The sequence below is a fragment of the Enhydra lutris genome, unplaced genomic scaffold, assembly GCF_002288905.1.
Source record: "Enhydra lutris kenyoni isolate GAN:26980312 unplaced genomic scaffold, ASM228890v2 scaffoldscaffold12, whole genome shotgun sequence".
Classification (NCBI taxonomy): Eukaryota; Metazoa; Chordata; class Mammalia; order Carnivora; family Mustelidae; genus Enhydra; species Enhydra lutris.
Genome location: NW_019154096.1, coordinates 64,337,463 through 64,343,295, shown reverse-complemented (window position 1 = coordinate 64,343,295; position 5,833 = coordinate 64,337,463).

Genomic DNA, 5,833 nt, shown 5'->3' with positions numbered 1-5,833 from the left:
CACATGAGGTAATGTTTTAGAAAAGACTGCTCCATCCGTCCCTGGAAGGGGAAGACTGTACCTGCCTTTAGTCTTCATCAGTTCTAAATGGAGCCTGTCTCCAAGGTTGGGGGAAATGCCTTGGTATCCAATATCCAATTTCCCTACCCGAGTTGAGAGTTTATGAGTGAAATTTTTTTATTTTTTTAAAGATTTTATTCATTTATTTGACAGACAGAGATCACAAGTAGGCAGAGAGAGAGGAGGAAGCAGGCTCCTCGCTGAGCAGAGAGCCCGATGAGGGCCTCGATCCCAGGACCCTGGGATCATGACCTGAGCTGAAGGCAGAGGCTTTAACCCACTGAGCCACCAAGGTGCCCCATATTTTTGTTGAGATATAATCTACATATCATAAAATTCACCTTTTTAAAATGTACAATTTGGTGGTTTTTAGTGTATTCCCAGAGTTGTACACGCATCACCACCATCTAATTCCACACATTTTTTACCATTCCAAAAAGAAACCCCATCAGTATCCATGAGCAGTTATGCCCCCCATTTCCATCTCTCCCCTTAATCTACTTTCTGCCTACAATTGTGTGAATTCTGGGCCTTTGTGACTAGCTTCTTTCACTCAGCCCAATGTTTAGAAGATTCGTCCATCTGTAGCGGTTGTCAGTACCTCATTCCTGTTTCTGACTACATCATATTTCTGCATATCATACGGACAGATCACATTTTACTTATCCCTACATCAGTTGATGGACACTTCCATTGTTGGGCTATTGTGAATAATGGTGCTATGAATATTTATGGACAACTTTTGTATGACTATATACCTCAGTTCTATTTGACGAGTTTTTACCCCTGAGCAATTTTTACAACCATATCCTTAATTAGGTTATCACCTCCTTGAGGTCCCATCTTTTGTTCTTGTTAATATCACCAGCGTGTGGCACTGCGCCCTGATCCCAAGAGGTGCTCCAAAGGTACTGACTGGTGAGAGTTCAAACAGCTCGAATTGTATAAGGACTAAGGGGTTCTCTACTACGGACTTTGAGAACTTCTCTGGTCCTGACAATTATATTGTGATGGTTACACTGGGGGATTGACCAGAGGTAAAATTCCAGCACCCTCCCACCTGTAAGAGAAGAAGTCACCTTTCCTATGAAGCTTTTCCCAAACCTACTACATAGGATTAGTCTTTAAATTGTTTACTCATTTAAGGGGCACCTGGGTGGCTCAGTCAATTAAGCATCTGCCTTCGGCCCAGGTCATGTTCCCAGGGTCCTGGGATTGAGCCCCACATTGGGATCCCTGCTCAGTGGGGAGTCTGCTTCTCCCTCTTCCTCTGCTCCTCCCCATGCTCGTGCTGTCTCTTTCGTTCACTTTCTCTCTCTCAAATAAAGAAATACAATAAAAAAAATAAATTGTTCACTCATTTAACACTGAATTTGTACTTTAACTAAGGATTTAGGATCACGGACTTGCCTCGTAGCTCTCTATGTGTATGTTTGTATCACCCCCACTCAAGGAGAAGGCTTACAAAGTCAAGGATCCTTCATTACTCGTCTTCTGTCCAGAGGACCAGCCCAGCAGCCTTTGTTAACGGAGCTGGGCGTTCATCACTTGTTAACGTGAACGTTACATGGATCCAGATGACCATCTAAAAGGAGAGATGTAAAAAATGCTGAACAGTCATGAACAGGAGCCTCCAGAGAATTCTCCCGGTTCCTGAAACATACGGTGTGGACTTTTAAGGTTCTCCTGGGCGAGTGGCCCAGAAGATGAATGGATATTCTTGAAACCAGCGGTGGATGAGAAAACTGAGTCATTCCACACATTCCCTGTTTTCCTTGGGAAAGTGCGCTCCAGGCTCGCCGTCTACATCTCTGAGCCTTGGGGGTTATCCTCTTCAGGAGCTCAAGCCGCCTCCTCCTCCAGGAGGCTTTCAGCACAGTGTAGAGCTCAGCTTGCGGCCTCCAGAGCTAATCCATCTGGCTTAATTTTTTGCTCTGTCATGTACTAACCACGAACGAGTTAACTGCCCATCCAAAACAAAGCTGCGGTAAGATTCCGTAGCATGGCCACGCTGGACGGAAGCCACGACCAGCCCTCCTTTCCACCATCATCGCTTGCCTCTCCAAACGCCTGCATCACCACACGGTTTGGTAGTTCGTTGTTCTCCACTTTTTCTCACCGAGTACTTGTACTTGGCTTCTGCTCATTTTCCTGGCGGTCTCACCCATGCGGACCACACTTGGAAACCAAGAGGCAAGCAAATGACAGCACCACAGGCATCACTGTCAAGAGAACTGAGCAGCCCACACCAGTGTCATGGAACCCTATACTAGAAGCGAGCGGGCATTAGTCACAAGATCTCTCACACTCAGAGCCTATATTGACTCTTAGTTTGCGTAGGTTTAAGACAAGCTGCGCCGTCTGCTTCCCCAGCCCCCAGCAGGAACACAAGCAATCCGGGATCACTTGGTAGAGAAGGAGATAGTCTTCAGGTCTCAGTACTCCTTAGGAAATACGCAGGGTGTGGCGAAGGAATACCACAGCCATGACCCCGAGTAAGAGGAGTTGAGAAAGGGAAAAAAGGGCTGGCAAGTTTTAGAAAGATGATGAACATAATTTTAAAATTAAACTTATGGAATAGTGCTTCCTCAAATGACATCAGGTAAACCATAAATTACAACAAGTCGTTTTTCCCTTTGTCACCACGTCATAAACTCTTGTGAAAGGGTTTTAGATCTTGTGTGTGTGTGTGTGTGTGTGTGTGTGTGTGTGTGTGTGTGTATCTCTACAGCTCCCAAGTCAATGTACTCGGAGAAATCTGCTAACTCTTGAGAAAACAGATTACCTTAAAAAGGCCCACAGTTTGGCTTTAAAAATCAATTGGATCTGGCCCCGTACCCCCAAAAGATAGGTTATCAGAATCACTGATGTACTTGAAAACACCATCAAAAAGAATGCTTAGGAATTATATAATATAACCCCAAATTTAGTGATTCCTTCTTTCAAATATATTGGTCAAGCACTCATCATGAATGACACACCGTATTTACATGCTAGGATCATGATGGTGAACAAGACAGATGTAAATTATTTACCCCTCTTGGGGGTTTGACATTCTGGAGCGCGCTGTCCACCAGGACGTCCTGTGAGGATAGTCTCTATCCGTGCTGTCCAATACCTCAGCCTCTTGCCACACAGGGCTACTGACCACTCCAAATGTGGCTAGTGTAACTGGAAAATGCAATTTGAATTTTATTTAATTTTCGTTAGTTCAAATTGTAAAAGCCACACGTGGCTAGTAGCTACCGAATCAGGCAGCTCCAGAGTCTAGGACTGTGAGTGCAAGATTCCCATAAACCCTTAGTTTTCCAGAACCATCTAGCCAGAGTTGGTATTGACAATGCCTTCTGAGATCCTTCCAGATCCTTGACCATTAGACAAAGAATTCATTAACTCAGACCCTTTTAAAGACTTTTTGCAATAAAACACATTTCTTGCATATCTGGAAATTCAGCTTCACTAAAGAACTCTGAGTTAATCCACATTCTGAATCTGAAAGGCCTCTCCCTTTGGGCCTGTTTATGATACTTTAAATTCTCCTTATCCTAAAAGAAACTCTCTTGGGATCAGCTCTGAAGAGAAAGGTGGGGGGCGGGGGCCATTGTGGGCTTGGGCTTCTCAGCTTAGTAAAGAATTATTGTTACCTGGTGCCTGAATGGCTCAGTGGGTTAAGCGTCTGTGTTCCGCTCAGGTCATGATCCCAAGGTCTTGGGATCGAGTCCTGCATCAGGCTCCTTGCTCCCTGGGGAGCCAGCTTCTCCCTCTGCCCCTCTCCCGCCACTCATGTGTGCTTGCTTTCTCTTGCGCAAAAATAAAATCTTTAAAAAATAAGGAATTATTATTTTCCACCTGTCTTCTCTGTCTCTCCCTCTCTCAACACACACACGTACATATACGTGTGTGGCTCACTCTACATAACCCCAGATGCCTTTCTGGAACCCACGCGAACATGTCAGCAGCTTCAAGGAAGGGTGGATGTGTTTGGCCCGGCGCATTCACTGCATATCTCACCAGCTGCTGTTTAGAATCGACTGAACCGTTTGTGTCCTCAGCAGAGAGACAAAGTGGGAAGACAGAGACTCCCTCTGGTGTGGGTTCTAGAGGCTCGAGGCCATGAGCAGGAGGGAGCGCCCAGGGAGATGGTGAAGGCCTTGAGGTGAAGCTGTTGGCCTGGGAGATGGAGGCGTGGCCCGGGCCTCAGGGAGCCCAGGTCAGCCTCTTTCCCATGTCTGGGCTCTGGTTTCTTCCCCAGCCAGACTGCAGCGCTGCACCAGAATAGTTTATAATCCGTTCTTGTTACTGCCTTTCCTCTACAAGTATGCCTAGAACAGGGCCTCCCTGTGGGGATAAGGGTCAGTCACTCTGCGGGCCCTAGCCCCACCTTTGCCCATGTTTATCTGCCTGGAACCAAGTTAGAATGAACATCAAGACAGTTCTGGAAGCAGAGAGGTCACAGATGGCGTAATGCACTGAGGAGGGGTGTGGATGTGGCTGGGGGTGGGCAGTGTGAGGCGGTCTGTCCCACCCTCTCTGCTCTGGGGAAATTATATGAGGCACACGTCTGTTCAGCCCTGGCCTGGAGACCTGCCCCCACCTCAGCAGACCATCCTCCAGCTCTCAGCTCAGGGACAGAAGACGACTCCAAAAGCTGGGGGACACACGCCTTGATCACCAGACTTCCGGGCCAGTTCAGTCAGCAGCTTTCCTTGGGGTCACTACCTTTGTTGGGAGGAAGAAAGGCCCCTCACTGGGCAGGGACCTAGGTTGAATCCTGGGGGAGAGTGGCTGGCCCCTGGCTTGGGGAAGGGGAGGCACAGAAGAACAAAGGCTGAGGAGGAGGAATGGCCTGCAGGAATGGCTTTACCGGAAGCCAAGCAGCAGGTTCCTGTCTCCATCCAATGCCAGCTGCATCTAATGGCCTGTGGCAGCAGGGTCAGGATCCCATGGCCTCTGGCAGGCCCTGGTTAGGACATCTCCCACCCCCCCCCCACCCCCCGGGACCAAGAGCAAGGAGCCACACTGGGCTTCTCACCTCTGGAACAGAGTTCTCTTTGGAGGAGGAGGAGGCAAGGGGTGGCCACCATTAGCCTTTTCCAGAATTATTGAGAACTGTGGGCCCTCGCCCGTCAAAACCACCCACGTGCCCATTCCATGTCCTGCAGCCTCTCAGAAGCCACTTTGCCTCTTACCATGACCCCGGGGCTGCTGCCCCTCAAGGGTCCCTTGTCCACCTAATCCAATCATCTGGAAGTGGCCGTTAAAATGCAGATTTCAGGGCCCACCCTGGACCTAAGGAATCAGATTGGGTTGTGGGTGGGGGAATCTGGGAATGTGCCCTGAGGCTTCCTTTTGGAAGCAAAGCCCTCAAGTGGGAGGAGCCCCTAGAGCATGCCCCCGGCTTAACATGCCCCCAGCTGATTTGGCTACAATAGGAGGGCTGGCGGGCCCAGGGCTGGCACAGCGCTCTCATGCTGGAGGGCAGAGAAGAGCCTGGTGAGGATATAGTTCATCCCAGGAAGGGCTTAGGGCCTGGTGGCTAAGCTCTGTCCATCTAATTTTAGCTTTTATTAGTATTGTGGTGTAGACTTCTGAGCCAAACAACGGGAGGACCTTTGGGCTTCAAAGGAGTGTATCTCCCCACATTGCTGGTTGCTGGACAGTTTTACTTCGATGGTTTTGCATTTCCTTTCCTGAAGTGGCTTGGTTTCTTACTTTTAAAGATTAAAAAAATATACATATTTATGTAAATTCTCTATTTTTATAGAAACATATT